This window comes from Lepisma saccharinum, chromosome 1 (assembly GCF_977018435.1).
Source record: "Lepisma saccharinum chromosome 1, izLepSacc3.1, whole genome shotgun sequence".
NCBI lineage: Eukaryota > Metazoa > Arthropoda > Insecta > Zygentoma > Lepismatidae > Lepisma > Lepisma saccharinum.
The window spans coordinates 8400328-8428140 of record NC_139229.1 but is presented as its reverse complement, the minus strand read 5'-3'; the positions used below and the strand labels follow the sequence as shown (position 1 = coordinate 8428140).

Sequence of the window (27813 nt, the reverse complement as noted above, 5' to 3'; positions counted from 1 at the left end):
TAGTTCCCTTCTTCATACTTTCTATCTTTCTTTGTTTATTTCTTCCCTTTTGTCTTTGTTGCTCGATCTCATCCTCAGATGCGGCGTCGGGGGGAGTGGGCTGAGGAGATGTGCTTAAGCAACCCATAATGTTCTATCGCACCCATTTTTCAAAATCGATTTTCAACCGGAAACAAAGTTAACTTTTACACACCACGAATCGGCTGCCTTTTGCGTACCAGCAGAGGCTGGATAGGTCATAGATTGATTGATTTGCTTTAGTTTACTTCGCTTTTTGATGAATGTACACTCGCAAAAAAAACCATGCCCGGGCTAATATTCGAACCCGGTTAGTTCATAGAGTATCTTACAGGAAGCATTCATAAGGTCTTCCAATATGGAGACCGAATGGAGATAAAAGTGTGTCGACTGATAATTGAATGTAATCTCAGCTAAACAACTTCATATTGGGTCTGGTTTGGATTTTGCATTTGTTTAGTTTCAATTAAGCGATGCGAGTCTATATGTTGACTCTGCTGCCTCGAGTTTATCCACCAATCCCTCTCCATTCGCTACTCTCATGTCCCTGTCCGCGTGTTCCAAAGGGAACATAACAGGCGAATCAATCAGATGAAAGCGAGTATCGGTCCACGGACAATGACGTCACACTGAGTCAGTGAAACAACCTATTCTAGAAGTGTGTGAATGCTAGTGTCTGTTACACAAGTAGAGGCGGCTCAAGGTCAAGTTTCTAGCCTCCATTCTGTGCCTTCTTTCATCTTCTCAGAGCACAATGATGGTGCTGCAGTGTTGCCAGTACCAGTGTTTGACACTAGATCTACCCGATCGTACTTCATCCTAAATTGACCGAGCGCGTTAATGAATGAATAACTTTAAAATCGTGGGTGCGTCAGCACTTAGGCTATTATGCACCCGTCACATGACACGGAGTCCAGCCAGCCCCTTACCTTATCTAAAATATAACTAATAACACAACTGTCATGTCATTGGGTGTCTTTAGAAAGGGTCCCTCCTTTACACCCCAAAATTAAGTAGTTTGAGTTGGGAGCTTTTAACATTTTCTTGTTGTGACGTCACGCATCGAAGGGCGGTCGAAAGTTAACGATTACAGATTAGTTGCGCGAGAGAAGGGAGATCTATGTTGTAACTACTTGACTTGGAGAACACGTCACAGCAACTTGTAATGGCAGTCATTTGAGAGCGAAGTTTCAGTAACAAGAGAAAAGAGTTGGCACCACTGGGAGAAGGCATCAACATTATACAACTTGAGCCTTCCAAAATGCTTTCGAACTGCGGAACTTCAGTTCCTGAAATTGCTTGCTTGCGTTTGAGAAAGCTCTCACCGATAAATAGGTCCATTCAACCTTTAAAGGGCTGAAATGAGAAGGGCCAACAATCCTTTTAATCCATTGTTACGGATTGGCCCATTCAGTTGGGTTAAATTTGTTGGAAAGAGCAGGGATTCTCAACGCTAGCCGTTCCATTCAAAGGAAGAAGCCTGTTTTAAATTCCTACCAACAGATGTCACTTCTGCAGTGCTTATTCCAACTATCCATCTTATGCACTGTAGCGTCCACAATGGGTCAGGGGAGTTACGCTAGAAAATGGATAGAAACGTTTTAGAATGTCAGTTAGAGATGTGTGAAAAACAAATTATTCGTAAATCATGTATAAAGCGCTCTGATCTAGTATTGTCCAATGTGAATGACGCAAACAAAGATAGAAAATAGTACGAGAAGTTTTGTTGGGGGAGATCTATTTGTATCATGATTTGTTGGTAGAGAAGGCTTAGCATTAAGAAGCCACAGTACGGGGGCAAAAAGTGGGGGTCCCTGTCCCCCACGCCTATCTAAACGCTGACACTGCACACATCATTTTGAATAGTTTGCAAGTTTTTTGAATAAGTTTTCTTTCATATGTAATAAAATGGTATACAATTGGCGATACCATGATATGTGTGTGTTTTATTACATAACTCCCATGCTGTCATGATTCGAACTCTGAACCTTCATGGAAGAAATCGTGAAGTAATCACTCAACGTGCTTGGTGGCCAAGACGCCGAAGGAAGACATGAATACATCAGGGGCTGTGAAATAGTTTTTTAGAAGTCAGTACCTATTATATCGGGAACCGCTGTAGTCTTGTAGGTAAGGCGTCTGACTGCCAAGCAGGAGACCAGGGTTTGATTCCCTGGGTGGGTGATCTAACGTCGGAATTTTCCGATTCAAAGCTACTCTGGCGTTCACCTAGCCTCAATTAAATTGGTACCTGGCGGCAACCCTGGGGTAAAGACGACTGCACCGTGGTGCTGATCATATCACCTCCAAAATGGCTGAGATCGAGAATGTGTCGGGCTCTACCCGCCCATATTCATGGTACGGTGCAACATGCAAGGTAACCATACCATACCTATTATATATATCCGATTTTTTTTAGTATCCACCTCCCCTCCTTTCCCGGGAACACCGGTGAGGATTACAGTCAATAATAATATTGAAATCGTTGCATTTGTCTGATGCTTCTTAAAAGGTGCATGCTAGATACTTTAATATTTTTTTCGCAAATTAGAAGCTTTTGATTGGTTGATTGATTTCCTTCATTTTACTTCGCTTTTAGTGCCACTTTTGGCTAATTTCTGAAGATGGGGGATGAGTGATGATTAATGAACACTCACAAACATCCATGCCCAGGCCGGAATTCGAACCCGGGACACCTGTCATCGTAGCGCGATATGCTAACCACTCCGCCACGGGGGCAGGCACTAATTAGAAGCAACTGACATAAAAGCAGTTTCAACATACTTAGTTTTGTAATGCACATATGCCGTAGCGTCTAAAACATGAAGTAACAATGTTGCGAAAAGAAGGCGCACTCTTGAGATGAAAGGATAATCTGAAATGGAAGAAGATGCCTCTGGGAAACATCTTCATATACTCTGCAGCATACCAAAGGATCTCAGAAGAGAAGACCGCAATCACCCGAAACCAACCACAAAGAGACAAAATCCACCTTAATCCGCAACGATGTTCTCAAAAACTCCCTCTCCCTCCACTTACAGGTTCAAGGAAGTTCACTCCACCGTTTCCCAATCCGGCAAACGTAAACACGACAAACTAATGGTGAGGATAATGTTTAATCAGTTTGGCCTCCTTTTTGCACTGAACGCTTCACATATCAGTGTGCTTAAGACTTTAACGTTTCACAAGAAACTCCTCAGGATAATTTAAATGAAACTGGATACACTGTTCCGAAAAGAAACGCTGGACATTAAATTCTCATTAAGGTTTTCTGTGCTTTCTGCTTAATTGCTGTCGGTTTATTTTCGGCCCTAAGGGAAAATATGGCGACGATCTTAAAATAAACTTCAGAAAAGGATAATAGTACGCCTATTAATCGCACGAGTCGTTCGTATAGTATCGTTAAAACATTGCCATAAAATTCTTATAATCTATGTTTATTTTTGGCAAAAAATTTAGATACCTAAAACATTAAAGCAGAAAAATTACTATATAGGATTGTCTCGCAAGACAATGGGTGTAATATTACATCTTTCTTATTTGAAAATTATAAAATATTATATACTATACTTGGTGGAATATGATTCCTTCCTTATTTGCATTCTACCTATTTAATTAGTAGTTCATTTATTATTGGGAGAGGATTATATTGATCCAATTCTAGTAAATTTTAATTTGTTCTTCAATAACTTTTTAATACCGCTCTCGCGGTTTTCTCCTAATGGCAAACGCGCACCCATCTACCGGTCAAAGAGCAAACTGAACGTGAACTCAAGTAATTTCCAGAAATTTGGTTTATTTTACTTCGCTTTTCTGCTTTGCTTTGCAAAGATAAGAAATTGATGAAGTGACACGAAGAACCGCCATGACCAGGAGTCTTGGCGCGCTCGTCTACCACTCAGCAAAGTTAGTCGGATGTTCAAATAATGAACCCTTAACTCAATTAATGGAGGGAATTAATATTTTATCCAGCATCCAACGGTCATGAGGGTTGTAATGTAAACCAGCAAAATTTTATCTCAGGCGGACTATTTTCAGTGCTTAGTTTAATGTGCCTGTACCAGCGGCCATTGTTCAATATGGTGGCGTATTCATGGATAACTTTGCGTTTAGTGTTGAACGACATGCTTGCAGAAAGTTATGTACCAAATTTTACTCTGGCAATTTTCATGCTTTTTTCTAATTTCCTGTACTATCACTTTAGCTCGATAGATAGTGATAACCCCGCCCTGAGACAATGAAACGACAGTGTAGCAATATGCAGATTTTAAACACCATAACAAGAACAATCTGAATGTAAAAATGTTTATCGTATCATAACCTATGGAAAGGCGAATGTGGAAATCACTAGCGCCATCAAACGGTTGGACGGCAAAGTAACGGGTACAAGTAACAGGCTTATGCGATTATACAGGGGCCGACATGAAGCTCAAAGTGATTTTCTAAATTTCATCAAATTACATTGTAGAGCGTATTATTTCTATTCCAGTTTGTGATTTTATTGTAAAACATTGAAACGAAAAATTCCATTGCTGGTTTCAAACACCGAAGAATAGTTTTTATTTCATATGCATAGTAAGTAGCTAGCCGTCAGTGTATTCAACCCAGAAACTGTAAATAGCTTTATTGCTTGCAAAGAAGAAAGAATGTTAGATCAGGGAATGTTCATCTGTGTACTCCATTTCGTGTGTTCAATTATCGACATTTTTCCTATCTGCATAGTGCAACACTAGTGCATAGATTTCTCATTCGTTTCATGGATAAATTTACATCTAATCGTTGTTCCGTCATCACGAAGAAAACAATCTATCTGTCCAACCACTATACTTATTTATTTATTGAAATATATAAATTATATATATATATATATATATTGAAAAAGAAAGAAAGAAAAATATGAAAATTACAGGGGAATAAAAATAAAAAATATATATAAGAATGGAAATCTCCCTTATACAAGATAGCGCAAAAGTCATCACCTGATTTTCTTAGCCTATAGCTTGGGTTTTAAATTAAACAAATAAGTTTTTTTGTGTTAAACTTTTATTGATACTTGTAAGTTTTATGTCCTCAATTTTTAAAGATAACATCCAATAAATGACCACCATTAGAATTGATTCAAATTTGGGCTCTTTTTATTACGTTTTTCATGGTGTTTATTTATTTATTGAATTTACAGTACAGCAGAAGCCATTTTAAACCGGAAAGAAACAACAGTGAAACAGTCCACTAGTGTCAAAAACACACACAAAACGAGATAAAATAAAATAAAATAAACAAATTATAAATATAAAAAAGCCAAGACAGTACCAAGGCAAACATATAATTTTTACAATGCATTACTTACGTACAATTTATTTATAAGTTGGTGATAAAAGACGAATAAGAACTGAATATATCTATTTGGTTTGAGATTATGTTGAATTGTTTCGGTAGCCTATGGAATAATGAAAGTTGTATGAGTGGTAGCCTGGGAGTTGCAGTGTGGAAAGCTTCCTTGCTCCATGTTTTATGTCTGGAGCACTCTGAGGGAGAGTTCGTGGAGTGGGATGCTGCATCTTAGGTTTCCATTAATGATCTTATGTAGTAATTTCATATCTGCAACGTATCTACGTGAATCTGAAGTATTTATGTTTAAGTTTACAAGCAGATCTCTCTTAGGCAGGTGTCTCAGGGCAGGCACTCTATATCGAACGATGGAGAGAAAAAAGCTGAGAACACGCTCGATCTTGGAGGTATGAGAAGGGGCAACCATGTTCCAGATTTGTGAACAATATTCTAGAATGGGGGACACAAATGTTTTGAAGTAAATGGAAAGAATCTACGGGGAAATGTTTTCAATTTCATGCTGAATATTGTCCTTCAGTTGCTGTAACATATCTGGCTTATTCACATAAACCAAATGACTTCAAATATTCCCAAAGGAAGCAAGACACCGAATGGTTTGCCGTGTAGCCGCTGGACGATTCGGAAAAAATTCTCATTGTGTAAAGATTACAGATAGATTATTCCTTAAAAATATTGTCATAATTTTTTCACGTTCATTTTCGCACACAATAAATTTCGTGAGTAACTTCTATTTAACTGATAAAACACTACTGATATAAACAACAAGGTGTCAAAATAAAGGTCAGTTCAAATAGGATGATGACTTTTGCGCCACCTTTTAGATAAGGGCGCGCGCACACACACAAACATTCTTGCCCTTACACAAACACACGTACAAGCAAATACATAACATTACACTTGCTTAAGCACAGTCCAAAACGATATACTTTGAGGATAATTCAACTTAACTATTACGTTAAATCATTTTTGTGCCTTACGTCTTTCTATCATTCTCTGCACCCGCTTCTTTATTTGGGAAGTCAAACATTTAATTTTTATTATTTAATATGTGTAATTGTAATTTTAACAGGTTTTTGAAAGTTACAATTGAGGAGGAGACATGAATTTCAGCTGGCAACTTGTTCCAAAGGCCTGCTGAGGTAACAGTAAAAGAATTTACATAACAGTTGGATTCGTGGAGTGGAATGGAGAGCAAAGACCTTTCGCGCGATCTGGTGTTGCGGCTGTGGAAGTCGGAAAGATGTTGAAATCGGTTATAGAGATATATTATGGATCTTTTATTTGGAAGATTTTGTACAATAAAATTAACTTATGAAAAGTACGCAAATTACGGTGTCAAATGCTCTGAATATTTTAGATCGAAACCGAAACGAATACGTCTAAGCTAAGCGTCAGGTCAACCTTGCAGCAGGTTTTAGCATATGTAGATCCAAACGTGCGCGCAAGAATATAGTTCCACTGAGACGGGTTCTATTCCGACACAACTGCATACTTGCAAGAAAACAGTTATTTAATTTGTAATATACAGACAAAATAATACATTGATTAGCAGGTATGGACTTAATTGGTTGCAATCACTGTGCAGACGAACTTAGAACCGCAGATTCGCCAACTCGAATCTGTATTGCGTTGAAGAGACATTGAAACTTTAGAGCGAGTCGAGCGAGACTGAATGCGTTGCAGAGCGCGTGAAATCGCTGATACCAGTGTTGCACATCCCACTATTTTAACCCTATGTTTATTGTAGAGCGGCGAGAATGGCTGAATCTCCTGTTCAGCGCGCGGTTTTACCCGAATGTTATTTTGGGCTTCATCCGAAAGGAAATGTTCTTCAAAGTCAAGCAAGTTGTTTTAAATGCATAATCCTCCTTGCGGCAACAAGATCAAAGTAAAACAGGGCGTGAGGTGATTTGCCGTCAATGTGCACACGAATTGTATCACGGGTGTTGAATGATTTGCGGTTTGAGTTTAGCAAGAGGAAACGATTGTTTGTTGTTTGACGACAAAAAAATCTCCGCGGTATTAAAATATATCGCAGTGAGAAGAAACATGTTTATTATTTGGACGAGACGTCCTTCAACTCGGTGAGTGGGGGAAGGGGGAATAAACCATGGAAGGATACCACCATGCAAAACCACCGCCAGGGCTGAAGAAACCGACGATGAGGGGAAGGGGGAGGCTTATTGTTTCACCCACTGGCGGCAATGAAAGCTTTGTTGAAGGCGCATATTTACTTTTCAGCGCAAAGAAAGGGAAGGGTGATTATCAGCAACAAATAGACAGACCAAGATTTGAATCCTGGTTTAGTGAAGTGATTCATAAATTGAAACCAGAGTAATAGCGACAGACAATGCACCTGATTGTATATATCACCAATAACAAATCATGCTTTTTTGGTGGTACAACTTGAAGTGCGTGTGTCTTACAGTAACGGATGTATTGCGAACGAAGCAACCAAGTTTTTCATAAATCTATTTCTTTCTAAACCAAAAACAATAATTTGTCATTAAATTCAAGAGGGGCCTATCGTTGTTTACTTTTATCTTTGTTTATTTTTATTTTTGCGTGCTCGAAATATACACACATGCTCTCATGTTTAGAAGTTGTTTCGCTCTTATATTAATGACACATTTATTAAATAATATATGCGCAGAAAGTACTTTTAAAATGTTATGTTTCAGGAGACAAAGAGAAGCAAAAATACAATCCACTTTACATGCATGCGGGTTTTGATGTGTTGTGCGGTTGGCAATACTGTAGATTTTCTCAGTGTCTCCGATGTAAGCAGCTCGGCGGTTGAGGAAAGACTGGCACGGAAGATTCTGAGCTCAGTTCTCGCGCGGATTGATACATAAAACCTGCTGCAAGGTTAACCTGACGCTTGGCTTAGTAACTGATCGATATAATGAGACTTGGTTTTAGACATTGACACGAGACCGAGACGAGACTGTGCCAAGTCTCGTCTCTCGTAAAACAGAATCTGATTATTTATCAAAAGTCTCGTCTCGTGATCAGCAATCTCAGCTAAACAGGAAAATATTCACCCTCAAGGGACGGCACGCGTAGTGTTTGTTCAGAACACAGATTGGAAATATACTTTCGCTGTTTACAGAGTTAAGTCGTCCCCCGAACCTCATCCCGGTAACCTTCTGGCGACGAATTCGACTGCGGAACGCGGCGATCCGAGCGGGAAGCGTTCCCTGGCGACGCGGGGGACGAACGCAGGTGGAATTCCCTCCCGATGCGCCGCGATGGGGGCGACTGCCCTGGAGGGAAATTGCTTCCTCCTTTGATTTCTCTCCGAATTCACGCAAGATTTGGCCGCGCAGCATCCGCTAAGATACATTTCTGTCTGTTGCCAAGAAGAGACAGCTAAGAGATGGGGTTTCCAAGGTACGTTCGGAGTTCGCGGGATTTCGTTTTATCCAAGAAGATAGTTTTCTCAGTTGATACTGGAGAAAATTCTACGAGTGAAATATAAAACCTTAAAAGACCGACACAAAGTGTATATAGTTCAAATTTATAAAAGGCATCAACTATTATTTACATAGCCTCAATGCTGCAACGCTGAACTTCAAAACGCAATTTTTGTCATTTTAAGATGGAGCCTCCTCCACACACTTGCACCAGTGAAGAACTGTGGTTTCTTGCCGTCTGAGAGCCTCAGAGTTATCGAAATTCTCCCGTAAATGGAAATCCATTATCTCTATTCATGCTTACCACACCAGCAAGTTTACGAATGGAGGAGAAAGTTTGACAATGGCCTCAGTTCGCAGACAGATGGGCGGAAAGGCCTTCGCAGCGGCTCATAAGTGACTGCACGTGGACCTCAAAGACATTTTTCTTCTTGAGGTATTCAGGCACTAACTCAAACTTGAAATTATATGTAGATCAGCAAAGGGTTTATGCTAAAATGCAGCAACCTTGTGCAACCCTACATAAAGAAATCTACTAGATATGAAAAACAGACAAATTTCACTGTCCCTTGTCCCGCCTACAAATAGATTTCTGCTTGTTTCCATTGCGTAGTGGTTGGTGTTACGCGCCAGAGGTTCCAGGTTCGATCCCTGCATAGCCATGGCTGTATCGTGTCTGTCCCATCACCATGTCATATTATCATTCCTCCTCATCGTCGCGATGAAGTCAAGGATTTCCTAAGTAACATTCACAGGGAAAGTTCTCTGATACGCTCGAAACGTTGGAAGCTAACGCCTTTTTAACCTGGCTGGTAACCCAAGAACACTTGTTCGAATCACGTCGCAAGGAAAGCTACAAATCCTACTTTTGCACTATCTCTGTTTGATCCGCGATATACAGTGTGCGTCTCCCATCTAGCGACTGCTAATTGAATATTATCAAGCTGCATTGTGCTGCCGTCTAACGACACCTTTAGATACTACTCACTATAATTTGCAGCTTTTCCATATCAGTTTGTGACCCATTTACTGACTTCCCCTCGTATATTGCACGGATGAGCATAATTATCTGACGGTTTGCAAACACCAGAAATAAGAGGAACACGTTTCACTACACCTTAAATTGAATAAATTCTACACTTCTTCAAAATTAATATTAAAGAAAACCAACAATAAATCTGTACACTTGTTGAAGATTAATTCATACAACACAAACACACGAACTGATGCTAACCAAAAATAATGCCTGTCAAGTGGTCACATTGAAATCAATGGATCCCGAGTTCGATACCCACTGGAAGCACATAGTGGTTCGGATTCCACTTTAAACTGTAGGTCCAGTACAGATTAGCCTTATTGTGCATAAAGCGGACTTAAAACACCAACTCAATCAAAATCAATCAATGAAACTGTAGGCCCACTCCCAATTAGCCTATGTGCATAACATGTACTTAAAACAAAATATCTCAATACTCACAAATACTCGCTCGATAAGACTCCAATACCGTGTAGCGTTATATGAAATAGATAAAGGACGTTACAACAGAAATATCCAATTGATGTGTCAACGTAATTTGAAATCTGAAGAATCATTTTCTTCCATAAAAATTTCTCAATTTTAATACGATTTATTAAGTTCATATACGAAGAATAGTGTGAAAGTATAATACAATACGCAATAAAGTTCAAATCACAAACCCTGAGACCATCTGTAAACAAAACCACCTGCATGCACAAAGCATTGCAAACTGATAGAAGTAAAATAATCCACACGAAAATCCAGCGTTGTTACAGGATTCATTACGTAAGGTAAAACAACGGCCAATTTGTAGTATGGGATATGCTGCCGCAAATGACGTCTCACTTTTAACCCACTGCTCTTTCTTTTTTTACTTATTGCTTCACCTTTATGGTTAACTCTTTGCACCAGTAATCATTTCCCATAAATTTGGCTTCTTTCTTGCATGTGAATTGAATATATTTTTCTTGCATTTTTTTAGACAAAATGATATAACATGGTAATGTATATTTCTAAGGATGATATAGATAGGAGTATATTTGAAATTTGTTTGTAGATTTTATGTAAATTGTATCTTATGTAAATAAAATATACAATGGGCATAAACAGCCATATGCATTGATGTAAATCCAATAAATATATTGATGATGATGATCAAAACAAGACAAAAAGTTCGTAAATTTATTGCGGTTGGAAACTTTGACAAGCATCCTAATAACGATTTTTGTTCCGCCAAATATAGTGCACTTCGTAAAATAACTTGGTGACATGGCAAGGCAAGGCAAGATAAGTGTGAACATTTTGTAGTAATATGCATTGTAACTTCCAATGAGCTTAAAGATTTGTGTACATAATGATATTTTATAACATTGGTTATTTTCTAAAAATAATCATGTGAACAGCAAGGAAGTAGTGCAACTTAGTAATATTGCCTGACTTATCCTTAGAAAAATAACATGCCGAGTTCCATGCGTGCGGGAAAGCCTCCGTGTTCTCCGAGCTTGTTTTCAAAACACCAGCAAGGACAGCCTTTTAAAAGGGGTGAGAAACAGATTCTACTCAATATTTATGTAACGTTCTGTCAGTGGTATCCTGAGAAACCAGTAAATCAATTAGTTAAGTTGGTATCCCAGTGCAGTGGTGTGTCAGTGTCTGTAGTTTTAAGGGTTATGAAAGAGAGAATGACCGGGAGAGTAACATTGTATGCGGCTGCATATTCGTCTGATGTTTTGAGAGCGGGTTCTCACATTCAGAGGCTCTTATATAAAATGAATAGGTGCGGCAAACTATGAGTGTAACAGCACATGATTGCGGTCATGAATCAGCTGACGCGGAGTGATACATCGAATCGGTGAGACCGTTTGTTTACAGAAGGTCTCAGGGTTGGTGATTTACACTTTAGTTTGCTTCCTCCGACGTTTTCTTAGTTATCTCGTTTCTAACTTTTCTGTATCTTTTTGAGGTATAAACTAATGCAGATAAGAAAGCGATTTCAATTATTCTTATTTTGTTTGTCTCTATTCTCTAGAAATATAATTTTTTGTTTTGTTCTCCTCTCAGAGAAAATACTAAGGTTTAAACCGAAAACTCAATATGCTGACCAAGGCAGAATTATTTTATTTTAAAACATAAACTAAACGTAACGTCTAGTTTCTTACTAGTGAGTAAATAGGAGGACAAGGAAATAGAGAAGAAAGTGGAAGAAGACACAATGAACTGAAATGGGGGACTGAGGATAAACAAAGAATGGAGGAAGGTGTTAGAAAGAGTGAAAAGAACAAACGCGAAGGAGAAAAGAAGGAAGAAGAATGAAGAGAGAAATGTTTATCTGTATCGCCTGTCAGATGAAAGAACAGTTGACAGGAGAAGGCCACCTGCTGGAACACCTGGAAAGGAATGTTCCAGATAAATAACTTTCTAATATTCTTGCGTCTGGAGGGGAGTGTTTTTTGTGTATACACATCTTCCTGTTTTGTACCTTATTTCATTTGTATTTGGTACAGAGTCTGAAAAAGAGCTTGATAGAACGTAACGTTTAGTTTATGTTTTTAAATAAAATAAATTCTGCCATGGTAAGCATATTGGATTTTTGGTTATCATGGAAACAAGGCTTAATGGTGCTATTAAGGTTTAAAGGCAATAAAGAGAGAAAATAGTTACTTTCCTCCAAAATTAGAGAAATACATTACATTAAAAAGGAAAACAAAGTAAAAATTTACAATGATTTTTTGAAGTATTTAAATAAAAGTTAAAGATCTAAGACTCCTATCCAAATTAACTCTTATCTTTCTTAATTGTGTTTCGCTTACAGTACACCAAAGTTAAAACGGTAGGCGTTATATTCTTTTTCCCTTATTTGCCATTTCGTGTACAACCTCTATCGTTCGAACAAAACATAAGAGAACCAATTTCATCTTCCGCTCGCAGCATCTTGTTTTATTAAAAATGCGCGTGTCGGAAACATCTTCTCTCCTCCCCCGCTCCCACCGCCGCGAACGCATTAGGCGCAAATGGGTTTCTACTTCTCCTCAATCGCCCTCCCTTCAAGGCCTCTTCAGGGGCTGGAAATGCTTGTTTAAAATTCATGCCTCCCCGCTGCCTCGGCTACGTTCTTCGTCTAACGCTGGATAGTCGTTCTGCTTCCAGCGCGCGTCCAGTTTCCGTACACAGCGGGTGATATTTGTATCATAAGTGCGAGTTCACGTGACGTTACATGTATTCTCCCGACAAAGAGTATGCACGCGTTGAAGTTCCCATAAGAGCCACCAGGTGGCAGTAAAGGTCAGTTGTAGAGTTCCTTGATAATAACTGACGTCATTTACGAGTACTTGAGACCATTAGCGGAAGCAGCATTTCTTCGGAAGGGACTGGAAGTGTAAAGGTGGATATCACATAACTGTGTTCTAGATAGGGGCGGAATTAATTATAAAACATTTCGTAACTAGCATTTGTAACAGTTTTAAAAGTTCTTCAAAGACACAGCTGGTAATGGAGAGTCATTTAAAGGCGAATTTACAGGCGGTTTTCTCGCGGCTCAAATGAGCAGTGTTTCTTGTGGAACACGCATCGTCAAGAAACTATAATTCTTGCAATTTATTTCCTTGTAATAAAAAAGTTAGAATACAATTTGTAAAACGAAGCATTGAAGGTTAAACAATATATCCCTACAAAAGCTTTCGTTAAAAATACGATAAAGTTTTTCTGACATGAACGTTTCGAGCTTTACACATTTGAAACTAAATTTTAAAACGAGCTAAAACTTGCCTTGAAAACATTTGAAACTACAATTTAACACTTCTCAAATTCTTAGATTAGAGTTGCTCAGTGCCGGACAGTAGCAGTTTCTCTGTATCCCCTCTAGTTGCCATACACCTACAGCAATGAAAATGTAAGACACGCCTGTGTGACGCTGCTGGTGCAGTTGGAGTAATCAAAGTCACAGATTACGTCGCAACAGGTCATTGTGTTGCGGCTTCTGCACGTTGTAACAAGAAAGTGAACAACGTAAGATAATTTGCGGCAGAACAATCTTTTCTCAAGGGTGAGTTTTGTGAATCGTAATAGGTAATTTATGATTAAGTAAGATCGAAAACCATTAATAACCTTTGTTATCGTGTTAACTTTCGTCCATGAGTGCATTTCGTGACACGCGTATGTGGCGCAGTACCGGACGGTAGGTCTGCTCCCAGTACCGGACAGAAGAGAATGCAATAGAGGAAGTGAGGACAAATGTATTGTCGATTAGGAACGCTATAATCAGTTCTCGGTTCCGAAAAGTACACTGCAAGACAGACGAGAACAGTGACCCGCACCTTCTGCCTTTAGGGCTTTATGTTAGTCTGGTTACAACCCTTTCATCGGACTTCTCAAAGGCTTCTTAGGGTTAGTAGGACCAAGCCCTTGCCAGGTCTGCGGTGCAGGATTTATTTTTAAATATCACCTATATAGGTTTGAAATGAAAGATTATACAGATCTTTTACTCGAAGATTTATTTAAACTTCCGATGATATACAAACACTTTTCAAACAGACAATTCACCCGATACAACTTATAGGCCTAAACCTATTAGTTGTACCGAAGTTTATAACCCTGGTCTTTTTGATGATGCAGGAGAATGGCTTATTCAGAGTTGGGTTTGTGGAATATATGCCAAATGAAGCACAAGTAGACCAGCCAATCCGAAGATTGAAACAAGATATTACCCAACGTCCCCTGAACCATCAGCCTTTCGGCAACCAGGAGAATGTCCCGTAGGCTTACAAAAGTATAACTCTTTTATATCATAATTTTGTTTACAATTTACCAAGGTTACTACATAGTTGTTTTATATTTCCATAGTTTCAGCATTTTTTCCTGATTTAAGTTAAACAATTCATTGCCTATTGTAACATCAACAATAACAATCTTTAGAGAAAAGATTCAACACAAATTCTTAACAACATATATTTTTATAACATAGAATGAATAGTTTAGTGCTTAAAAGGCATGTGTTGACAGGGGCGATACAACAGTTAGGTGTTCTACACGCTACACGTATTTTGTCCAAAAGCATTCACACTCAAGAAGTAAGTTCATGCAGAGGATTATTTCCGTTCAATCGGAATGTCTTCTCCGATTTAGACTTCCTCTGCTCAACACGTGAACTTCCTGTCTGCATTGGCCTACCTGAGGTTCCTGCAGAGCCTGCACCTGGACCGTCCAGTGTCTTCTTCAGATCATCTTCAACTTGAAAGAGATGGTTCTCTTAATGATGTCATCTCCTGTGACAACAAGAACCAACCACTATAGCCCTACTTTATTTAGACGCAGCACCTCAGACGCCTCACGGACGAACCCAAGCACTCCATCAACCTCTTCCCACGTGCAACATATTATCAATGAAATTTCCCCATTTTCATCCAATACTAAGAGAAGGCTGACTGAAAGGAAACGACGGTGCAAGACAAAACTTGAAATTAAAGCAGCCGCGGCCAAACAGAAGGAAGCATATTGTGATACAAGGAGAAATGCAAAGAGTGAAGAAAATTGAAGAAACCCAAGTATCAACATAGCAACCACACGGCAAAGTCTTTGCACCAGACAAGAAGAAAAGGCAGCAACAGAACACCAGGCCTCAAATGGAGTTCAACTGCCACTACAGTTACAAAGTGGTGAAAACGAAGGTAATACAAATCAAACTACATGCATCATTTGCCAACAGACTTTTGATGAGGACTGGGTTCAGTGTCTTAAGTGTAACGGGTGAGCCCATGTTGACTGTGCTGATACTGAACATATTTCCTTTTATACTTGTGACCATTGCCAGGGGTGATTTTATTAAAAACAAAAAAAAACAATTTTCTTAGTTTTTGCGTTACTTAATCTTGATAACAATGACTTCATGTTTGCTGTCCGGTACTGGGAGCCTGTTTTTGAAATCTGCAAATTTTTACTTGCTTTACAACCACTTATTTTTGTCACTTCCTTTGCGTCTTAATATTTGTGTTCCTGATAGCTAATACATAACTTGTGTATCTATGGTTTGGTCGTTTTCTCTTTTAATAAACAATACAGTATCGGAAAAATACTTTACACACCTTAGGTGTCCGGTACTGTGCTACCTTTCCCCATATGTTCTTTCCATGTGTTTTGTCGGTTACTATTTTATAATAGTTTAAAAAATTATCAAAAGATTCGGGCTTGCAACGGTGACCTAGCAGGTCCTCTTGTCTCAGCCTTTTGCTAGACAAGAAATAGGTAATATTAAGTACAGAGCAAACTTATTTCGTCTAGATGAAAGCACTTGTTAATATTTAACATGGGAGTCAAACTCCAGCACACACGAAACATGATAACGAGTCTCAATTTGTAGTTATTCAGGAGAACGCCATTCAATCGTCTTTAAGTGATTGTGGAATGGGGAAATTATTACCTAATCAAAATAAGCCTACTGTGCTACAGCTCGATATACAGTTTCGCAACTTGCCTTGGATGGCACTAGTGCACACGATGCGCACTTAGGCTAAACGAGAATTCGGCAGTCTTATTTCCTCTGTTCGTCTTTGTTTTATATAGCCAATAGCTGTGCTTTATTCAACTACAGCCTGGAGGGTTGGCAACTAAACGTGCAGAGAAGTTAAGCGGGTTGCAAAGAGACCAGGGTAATTTGCAGATTATGTCCGATAAATGATGTGTCATGAAATTCGAGGAAACCACTTTACTGCCCCTATTAGTTATCGCTTTTGGGAAAAAAAATATTGGTGTTGGTCATAGAAGTACTGAAACCTCTGAGAATAGTCATCCAGTTCGCAATTGGCTGGAAGCCGATTCGCTGACCTGATTGCATCTAGCAGATGCACCTCTGTAAAGAAGTCCATTCGTGACGCGAAACTCACGGGCCAATCATTAGACCAAACGGCATTTCATGTAATGCATAATGCCCATCCTTAAATACAAATGACGTGGACCGTGAATACATTGTATTCTGTCCGTTCGAATATAATTGCATGGAACGTCACTCATTAACATAACAATTGAGCGCGATGTTTTCCAGTTGTGTTGGCTGTTGCAAATGGGCGAAATCCGCCGTTTCAATATGAAATATGACGTCACTTCAACTGCCAGCCGATACCAATTAGTGTCTCTGGGGAAACACGACGTAGAAGGTGGGTCAGGACAAATCAGCATCATATGCGCCACCCGAGAAGACGGCGTAAGGTCTCGTTTTCACTTAATCGCTCCTAGCGCCGACAAAAATCTAGGACGATTCTGCTAATGGCTTTTATGCAAATTGTAGCATGTGTACAGGCAAATGAGATATAACATTTGGAACAAGCACGTTCACATAACACTTTGAAAATGCCATTTGTAGAAACATGACCCTGGACTGTGAAGAAGAGATGTGGCAGGAGATAACAAGCAGCTTATATGGAGTTTACTGGATGAATGATGGAAAATATATGAAATAAAGTTCTAGCAAAGTGGGCCAAGTTCAAAAGCTACATCTACGTGTGGATGATATCTAGGCTTCTATCCTCTTCCAAGAAGTGAATATCAGAAGAACATTGAATTAATAAGTATAAAAAATGAATAGTAATTAGGGGTGAGGCGATATCATGAGTATCGTTAAGTATCGGTTGATATTTTTACACCGATACTGGCCGATACCATTGTTTTTGAGTCTCTGAAACGCGGCCAAAACGAAAATAAGTTCCCTTTCAAAGGTTCGTTCAGCTTTTCCAACTTACCTTTGGTTTTGGAAAAAAAAATAGTTGTGCATTTGTTAAGTGAACCTGTACTCAAGTTTTCGTGAACAGCAAGTACGTGACACAAAGATCTTCACGCAGATAAGAATCGCGGTCAAGTATCTTCCAAATCAAGGGTAACTTGAAATTAACCCCATAGGAGTTCCTTCGAAGTATACCAGGCTTTGTTCCTACAATAATCCCAATGAGGTTACGGTAGCTAACGAGGCACCTGATGTATTGTGGACATCTCTCTCTTCAGAGACCTACCGCAGTCAAAACAGTCATCGCCCAAGTGAGTGGTGGACGTGTCTGAGACAGAGTACATCGCATATTCCTTGAAATTCAAATACTTGGGCTAAACCCATTTTTCCTTTCCAATTTTAGACTTTTGTTTGTCCAGACCGGGATAACTGGGATTCAACAGGCGTGTTTTGGATGCACAGGGGACGCAAAAAGGGAATAATTTTCTTTGAACGACAGTTGATGGCACTTACATTCTGGAAAGTGTAGTGATGTGTTTGAATTTCCTTCCACGCCAAGCGATAGAACATTGCATTTTTTTTAAAATCATTTTCCGATAGTATATTATATCGAAAGCAAAGTCACGTCGGAATATCACTGTACTGAAGTCGATCGCTTGATATAGAAGCAAGAGACTGGTAAGTTCTCATTCTCTCCTTAAATTTAGTTTACTAATTTTTATTCTTTTTGATAAAGGACAAAAAAGAGACAAGATTGGTTTCACATTACAGATTTACTGTTAGTTCTAGACGTCGTGTCCAGGGCTGGTAAATCGCCAATTATTCTTGTATTCACGGATGATTTAATGTTAGTTTTGGAAGAGAAATCCCTTAGTTTTAGAGGAGGTTGAACATTGGGGGAGAGGGGAGGACGATGACGATTGCCTCGCTCTTAGCTGCACTTAATATTTCTCACATATTTGAAACATCTGATCGATTGTCACTTATCTAAAAAAAATACTGTAAAGTTGAGATACATCGTTGGAAGAGAGCATCGTTTGGTGGTTTAATTTATTCATCGCCCCTCGTCAGAAATGCATACGTATAAAATGTAATAATAATAAAAATTACACACGCATATATAATTATCCTTTTTTTATTTTTTATTGAACTTATACAAGTATCAGTATCGGTATCAGCCATAATAGTAATCATATCTGAACCAACAAAAATATTCGACAACATAAGTATCCTTTAGTAACTCCTTCAGTATGATAAGACAGCCAAATGGGGCTCCCCGATGGCGTAGTGGTAACGTCATCACCTTGTACCCAAGGGATCCCGGTTTCCATACCGGTGGAGGAACATTACACAGTGGTTTGGATCTCACTGTAGGTCCAGTCCCAATTAACTTATCTGTGCATAAAGTGGACTTGAAGCAACAATTCAATCACTTAATCAGACAGTCAAAGAGAAAACAAAATTTAGCACATGTTGGCTAGCCGTGGTTGGATCTACTGCACACTGATAAGCCCAGTAGCAGTGTCGAATACAGGTCATCTTGATTACAAGACTAAACTTTAATAGTGAATCGGGAAGGATCTCAAGAAATAGTGTGTCAATTTACATTGGTGATGGCAAAGTGGAAGTAGTCTGGAAGATATCCTTCCATAAAGACAGCAGCTCTAGAGAAAGTGAATTCCCAAGCTTTGTTCTCGAAATGATACTGTGGAACTGGTTGTACTTTTCATAAAAACATGTTAATGTCGTCGACTTATGATCAAGGGATCCTCGTTCGATTCCCTGTGGAGATAAATTCCACTTTAAACCGAAACTTTACTTCCGTTTTGCCTATCTGTACACAAAGTAACTCAAACCCAACTTTACTAAACTTGTTACCGCAATAAACCAGAGAGAATCAATAGCTGTTGTCAAGAGAACAGTTTGTTCCATCCTCGCAATTGTCTTAATGTGTATGTATGGGCTTTTGTGTATTATGTACGCCCGAAAAATACACATTCTACCTACGTCTGTGATTGTAAGGTAAGGTAAAGTTCCCCGTGAATATAGCACCGTGCCATTGGGGATAGGACCCTACACATTCTCGACAATTTTTTTGAGGTGATGTGATCAGCACCACGCTCCGGTCGCCTTTATCCCTATGGTTGCCGCCAGGTACCCATTGATTTGAGGCTGGGTTAGCCAAAGAGCCGCTTTTTACGGGGACAAGATCGGAAAACGATCTTAGATCGCCCACCCGGGAATCGAACCCGGCTCTCCCGCGTGGCAGTTAGACGCCCTATCGACCAGACCACCTCGGCTCTACCTATGATTGTACTGGGAAGATAATTACAGATAAGAGTAAAAGTTCGTCCAAGGAAAGCTAGACTTACAAACTCGAGCAGCGTTTCCGAGGGAAGCGTCTCGACTTTAGGAAAAAAAAAATCGTCGGGACAGAAATTTTGATGGTGGAAACTCGTGCGATGGATGGTCATCCTACATTGCGTTCTCCATTACACCACCATTTTATTTACGTCAGCCATCTTGGGCGACTAAAAACAATTTAATTGAACCTTCGGCCGGAAGAACAAGGCGGGAAAAGAAAACTCGCCATGCGATCCGCCCGCCATCTAGCTGGAAATTCGTAAAACAAACACACGGAGACGAGCCGTGATTTGGATTACCGCATGACGTCACACATGGAGAACCCGTGTTCTGTTCCCGAACCAACAGACTCCGCTAATTAGATGCGATTCCTCTCGGAGTTATTGTTGTGGGTCTTCATAAGGCGCTGGGCATCAACAACGGCGGAAAAAATTGGATGTTTGGGGAAACCCAGAGGATAACGACTCTTTCTGGAGAGATTACCACGTTGAAAGTACGTACGCGACAGTTGCCCGATTCTGAAATGAGTTGGAGCTACGTTTTTGTCACTGGTAGGTGCTATCGCGGTGTAATTTGTGAGTCGGCTGCTTGCTTGTTTTGAATTTTAGTTATATCTCGCCTCATCCCATCGTATTAGGTTAGTGGCAAAGAAAATAACCTATGGTGATTGATTTGGCTTATTCCACCTCGTTTTTAGCTAATCGCAAAGATGAAGATGAGTATTGATATGATGAAATTGATGAAAGGAAACTTACCAAAAACACCCATGGCCGGGCTGGGAATCGAACCCGGGACCCCTGCCCGCGCTCTGATAACAACTTTGGGATGTTCCTATAACTCAAAAAGGCGAGAATTAGGTGATACAAAAACACGATTTGTGAGACTTAGTATATAAACCGAAGCTCCTGCGTAACCAAATGGATAGCGCTCTGCCCTTTGATGCGAAAGGTCCCGGGTTCGATTCCCGGTGTAGCTCCCAAACTTTAGGTGTTGACCCAGCATCGTGAGTACAATTGGGAAGCTACTTGAAAGGAAGAAGTAGCGAGCTAAGGTCTCGAAAGACAGAAAACAATGGTGATGGCAAATGATGGTTGACCTCGCGTCAGGCAATGAAAAAGTCGCTTTTCCGGTCCTGGCTGTAAGAGAACTGTTGCGCCATGGAGTTAATGGGTTAAATATATGAACCTTTGTTATTACCAGGGAACGAAATTATATGTGTTAAAATTGTAAATAATGGAGCTAATATGGACTTAAAATTGTAAAACTTTACCTCTTTAATAATATAAGACACTTCACGAGCTATAGAACACAGTACGCCTACATTGACATTAATTATAAAGCAACGCAAAATGTGTTTTCATTTCCTGTTTACAAAACAATGAATAACAAATTTTGTTGGAAGTGTTCGAACATGAATTCCCTTCTGATGTTTCCTTAGTTGAATTTATACTTACTAAAACTGCGTTCAATAATGCAAGATAAATGGGAGAGTATTTCAAGCAGAGTGCATGGATTTAAATGACTCTAAATAAATAAATTATAGAATAATGTACATAAGGATTTTGTAGATATCAGAAATACTTTTTGGTGAAAGTACATTACTCTCGTAATCATTTAATGGTGATTATTAAGCTCTAAGATAGGAAAGTAAAGGAAATAAAATGTATGTACTCATGGTGTGAAGCTCATACGAAAGGACATGTAAACTCAGGATTTATCTTGATTTAAAATTCAATAATTTTATTGGCAAAAATAGCAAACATTTTGTGTAAAAAAATATACAAAATACTAATCATGTTAAACCATAAATAGTGTCAATATCATTAAACTGTAAATAAACATGGCAGCTGATATTTTTCGAACTATCATTAAAAAAATCCCCAAAATTCAGCTACAAAGACTATAAAAATATTTAAGATACAATTATAGAGTACATCCAGAATGTTTTATTTTCAGTGGAAGAAAAGTTACTGAAATTATTATATAGTTGCATTAACACACTCAACAAACATTACCATAGTACGTAGTTCCAGTATCAGGAACAGAAAAATGTTTATTTACGTATATTTTTATTTGCTTTAATCACTGTTCAAATATGTTACAGGCCCATTTTCTAGAAAAAGCCTTTCTATAAAAATCATATATCTATGTGCCTAAAACCATGCAAGCAATTTTAAGCATGTTTTTTTAAAAAATTTAAAAAAAAATTATATAAAAAAATAATTTATATAAAAAATCACCAAAAATGATTTTTTAAATGAAAGTCATGATTTATATCTGCCTTAATTTCAAGTTTGTCAGTTAAACTCACAAAATCCACCCAACTCTTTCCACACAGGGACATGTAGTTATCGCTCTAATATGGAGTATATGTTGAGAAATGTCCTGTAATATGGAAATAATCTGTAAAATATAAATCGAAACATAATATATGCACAAATATGGAAAATATAATCTGAATTTTTCGAGTCTACATGCCATGATGCGCAAAGATAACACAAAATATTACTGATTTCAGCTTCATACATAAATATGTATTTACATATGAATCCGTTCCCTAATGATGTGCTACACCACTATGCTACGTCACAGTTCTGAATCAATTCACGCTTTCCCGCCTATCACACGAGATACGTAAGAGATTTAGGTAACTATATGAATTATACAGAGCATTCATACTCGCACGGCGAAATGAACGCCACGATTATACCGCAAATACCTAAGCTGGCTGTGATGTAACGCGCAAAGCACGATGGGTAATTCCGAGCGCTTTTTCAATTTGCACAGGAATTCAGTATGCAGAGTAGCTTTTCAGCTTTCCAGTTCGAGTCCGCAGTAGGCGGGGCACATGTACCGTGATAGTGAAAATATATCAGCATAATCTTTCCGGAATATTGCAAGGAATTTATGTCACAACGAACGTTGCATGTGTTATCTCGCACTCACAACACATTTGTGAAGTTTGTAAAACATGTGGAATTGTGTTGTTTGTGAAATGAAGTAATAACGGAAAATTATAAACTAAAATGTTCGTTAGAACCTTACACATTCACAATCTCTACTATTTGTGGTGCTGCTTTGCAGGTAGGGAAGGGATCCCCAAAGGCTAAGGGAAGGATACCCTGACAGAAAACCAAGGGTGGGGAGGGCTGTTAAGGGGTAGGGAGGACTGTTAAGGGGTAGCGAAGCCAGTCTCCCTAGGGGAGTAAACCTCAATGCAAAAGCCTTCAAATCATAGAGCCGGACTGGAACATGTAAGACGAACAGGGAAGGAAAAGATTATGAGATTAGGAACATGGAACATGTTATCCCTATACAGAACTGGGGCCCCTAAGAAACCTTATCGAAGAGTTCATAAATACAAGTTTGATATTCTTGCATTACAGGAAGTAAGATGGACTGGGAAGGATGTGTTTGGAGCAAAAATATATAGTAATATACTATAGCTGTGGAGAGAGACATGAATTTGGGACAGGATTTTTAATAAATCTTGTAATGGATTTTAACGCAATAGATGACAGAACCTGTATTTTAAGAGTTATAGGAAAATTTCATAACTACAGCTTGATAACAACCCATGTACCAACGAAGGATAAAACTGAGGATGAAAAGGATGCCTACTATGATAAATTGGAGAGAGCCTATGATTGCTGCTCTCGATATGATATTAAAGTAATCGTCGGATATCTTAATGCAAAGGTAGGCCAGGAAACCTGGGCTAGACCAGTGTTCGGTGAACAATGTATATAATTAGTGTTTTTATCTTGTTTTCCTCTTTTGTGTATATGCATCAGCATTAAGTGAAAAATGATTTTATATAATGTGTGAAATGGGTGGGATCCGGAACCTGCCGCATACTTGATTACGGGAACTTACACCCACAAGTAAATTCTGGAGCGTCCCGAGAGGGAGCCAGGCTCTTTGCTTGGGCGTTGACACGAGAAAAGAACAGTCGTCATCAGAGAGTCGTCGTGAGAAGAACCGTGAGACACGCGCGCGGTTACAAGTGCGCTGTAGAGACATTCTACAGCCGAATAGACAGTCCTTCATGTATATTGTTTAGTTATTGTATAGTCCTTCGTATATGTGTATAGTAGACATTAAATATATGTATATATCGTCTTTGTGCGTCTGTTACTTAATCAGACATCGTGCGGGAACCAAAGAATTTAGGATAATTCGGACCAGGGTGGAGTTCAGCCAGTTAGCCAATGTAGTGCGGGGCTTTCTGGAAACGGACACTCAACAAGCAGTAATTGGAATGCAAAGCCTGCACCACGCGAGTAATGATAACGCAATAAAACTGATTGATTTCGCAAGTAGACATCAAATGATCATAGCAGGCACCATTTATTCTCATAAAGATATACATAAAGCAACATGGAGAACTCAGGATGGAGGATCAAGTAATCAGACAGACCATGTAATTTTAGATAGTAAACACAAATCTATTATTTCATATGTACTTAGTTTTAGAGGAGCTAATGTGGATACAGACCACTACCTGGTTATTGCTCAGATTAAAAACCGAATATCTTGTATGAAAGGGAGACAACGAAGTGATATTACAAGATATGACGTAAATAAATTAAAGGGAAAAAACGGAAAGAAAATGTATGATCAAATGATTGCTGACAGGCTGAGGAAATTGGAAGGTGGTATGAATAGTAGTAGTAGTGAGGGTTGGACCAACATAAGAGAATAATAATCAAAGTAGCTGATGAAGAAATGCGGGAAATGAAGAAACAACACCTAAGTAAATGGTTTGATGAGGAGTGTAGGGAGATAACCAGGCAGAAAAATGAAGCTTATCGAAATATGATAAATAGCTACTTTACAAGAACAAAGTTAGAACTATATAAGGAATTGAGGAAGAAAGAAAAGAAAATACATAAAAAAAGAAGAAGGAGCATGAGGAAAATAAGATGAGGCAACTGGAGGGATTTAATGCAAAATGAGAAAGTAGACGATTCTATAGAAATGCCAATGAAATGAGAGTAGGATTCCAAACAGGAGCATATACCTATATGTAAGGATAAGGATGGACGATGACCAGGATTCCACGAACCTCCAAATGAATGAACCGAAAAAAGATGGGTCTAGCATTGTAGAAGTTAGAAGTGCAAAGCTGAACAACAACAGAGCGCCAGGATCTGACAAAATAACAGCTGTGATGATGAAAGTTTATGGAAGGGATTTCATGGGAAGCATGCAAAAGTTACTAGATAGAATATGGAAGGCTGAATAAATTCCATCACAATGCGAGAAAGGTATCATATACCCCGTCTACAAACGGGAAAGTATAGAGGTAATAGCAAACTTAACACTGGATACATTTTTTTCTAATATACTGTTCCAAAGGCTTTCCCCAAAGGAAAATAAATAATGTGGCTTTAGAGAGGGAAAATCAACCTCAGATCACATACATACAATCAGACAAATTTGTGCCAGGACAAAGGAATTTGGAATAAACACATATCACCTTTACATAAACTTTAAATCTGCATATGATACTATAAAAAGGAGAGAGTTAATCGAAGCCATGAGGGAATTTGACATCCCACAGAAGCTAACAAACTTAGTACAAGAGACCCTTAAAAAAGTACGTTGTAGAGTACATAAAAGAAACCAGCTAACAGAAGAATTTGAAACCAAACAAGGATTGAATCAAGGGGATGCCTTGTCATGCATGCTATTCAATGTTGCATTAGAAAAGGCTGTCAGGGAAGCAGGTATAGAAACTAGTGGAACCATAATAAACAAATTAGTGCAAATTATGACATATGCAGATGATATAGTAATAATAGCCAGAACAACAAGAGCATTACGTGAAGCTGTAGCTAACCTTCTCACTGCAGCACAAAAATTAGGCTCACAGTAAATGCAGCTAAAACAAAATATATGGAAATAACTAAAGTGCCTACTAATACTGCAACCTTTGACGGTAACGGACTCTCTTTTAAGAGAGTTCAGGAATTTAAATATCTTGGCACATATATAACTGAGAAAGGAGATTCTCCAACAGAGATTAAACACAGGATACGTATAGCAAATGAACTCGGGAAACATATAAAGTCTCAGTACATCAGAAGAAAAAAGAAAAGTTAAACTACACAAAACGTTAATAAGACCTATTTTAATGTATGGATGTGAATCATGGATAATAACCAAGAAGGCTGAGTCAATTATCGGAAGCTTTGAAAGGAAGATTCTGAGGAGGATCCATGGTCCGATATATGAAAATGGATTATGGAGAAGATATAATATGGAACTATATATCAGCTTTATCAGGATATAGATTTCACGCCTAAGGTGGTTGGGGAATATATACCGAATATCAGACAACATTGTATGTAAGAAGATCACATTTACGAATATGGTTGGGAAAAGAAAAGTAGGAAGACCACCTTCAAGGTGGGTTGATTCGGTGGAAGAGGACCTGAGTGTGCTGGGAATTAGGAGTCTGAGAAGAAAGGTTGTGAATGGAGATGGATTGCGGAAGATTCTGAAGGAGGCCAGGGTCTGTGATGGACTGTAGTGCCAGGAAAGAAGAAGAAAATGTTAGTTAGAACCTCACACATTCACAATGTCTACAATTTGTGATTACGCGATCAGCACCACGCTCAGGCGCCTTTACCTTACAAGCATGCCCCATGTACCTGTTCATTACAGGCTGGGAAAGCCCCGAGCTGCTCCACGCAGGGACATTGCCTGAAAAATTCCCACCTGATATCACTCGTCCCGGGGAACTGGTCTCCTGAGTGGACACCCACAGCTCTAGAAAGAGTAAAGTAGGGCATGAAATTAGTCATGGAAGACAAAGGTATGGAGAATACCATCGCCTTTCCCCCACAGGACGAAATGGACAAGAAAAGATTTTATAACAGTGTGAGGATGAGTTCAGAACTTTCAATCACATTCTCAACAAGATAGAAGAATCCTTGATTAAAAAGAAAATGATGAAATTGCTACCAGCTTCCTGAATAAAAACTACGTATTCCCTCTGGCTTACCACTGTTTGACAAGCGCTTGGAACAAGCTATCTTCGTGATTGTACCCCAAGGGAGATTTCAGACCGAAGCGACAAGCGGAAGGCGACAAGAAACAAGCAATGAGTGTCACTTGGAAGCGAACCCTCAGTAATCAATGCAACCTTTCGAACCGAAGAGACACGACAAACTGCTCGTGCCGCTCAGACTGGACCGTTTTATCGATGGCGTGAATCGTGTCGCCTAGGTCTGATGTTCGCGCATAACGGTGAAAGATTTGCTTAAGGGGGATTTCAGATCGGAGCGACACATGCCGATTAGGAACAAGCCAATCAGTTGCAACGTTTCTCACCGTAGCAGCATGACAGATCGCACAAGCCTGCATTCCATTGGTGACGCCTGTCGCTTCGGTCTGCAATCTCCCTTCGAATTGTAGAAGTACTACTAGATGTAACGCCGCTATAAGTATCTTGTCACTTCGAAGGACCGAATTTAACGATCCCACCCACATTCAACACATATTTAATAGAAAGTTCTGTAACGTTTCCACTGCAGAGGCATCTATTGATCACAATAGATGCGAATAACATTTATATGAACTTCAACGAGGCGTGTTCTTTCAGTCTCAGCACGAGGCGCACGGCAAATGTAAAGAATGCAGGAAATCTAGAAGCGACATATTTTCCAGCACGACGTCGCCCCTCCGCACACAATCGACGCCTTTGTGTGAAAAAGACGCAATAAAGAGAACCGATCTCTCGGAACAAGAAAGTTGAGGGTTGGATTATTAGCGGTTGCTAAGCACCGATTCTTTTGTCCACTCTAGTCTATACTCTTTTCCTTCTAGTCGACCTTGAATGTTCGAGGATTCGGTTATTGATTTCGAGAAATACGCCTCCGAAATACTTCGTTGGAATGGCCTTTCAAGGTGTGTATAATTAGTTTGTCGGT

General features: G+C 39.1%; 1 protein-coding gene across 1 annotated transcript in view; it reads left to right on the top strand.

Annotated features, from left to right (window-relative positions):
• sNPF (short neuropeptide F precursor) overlaps nucleotides 1–27813 on the top strand; it is a 163904-nt gene that overhangs the window by 119098 nt on the left and 16993 nt on the right. The window lies entirely within an intron of this gene.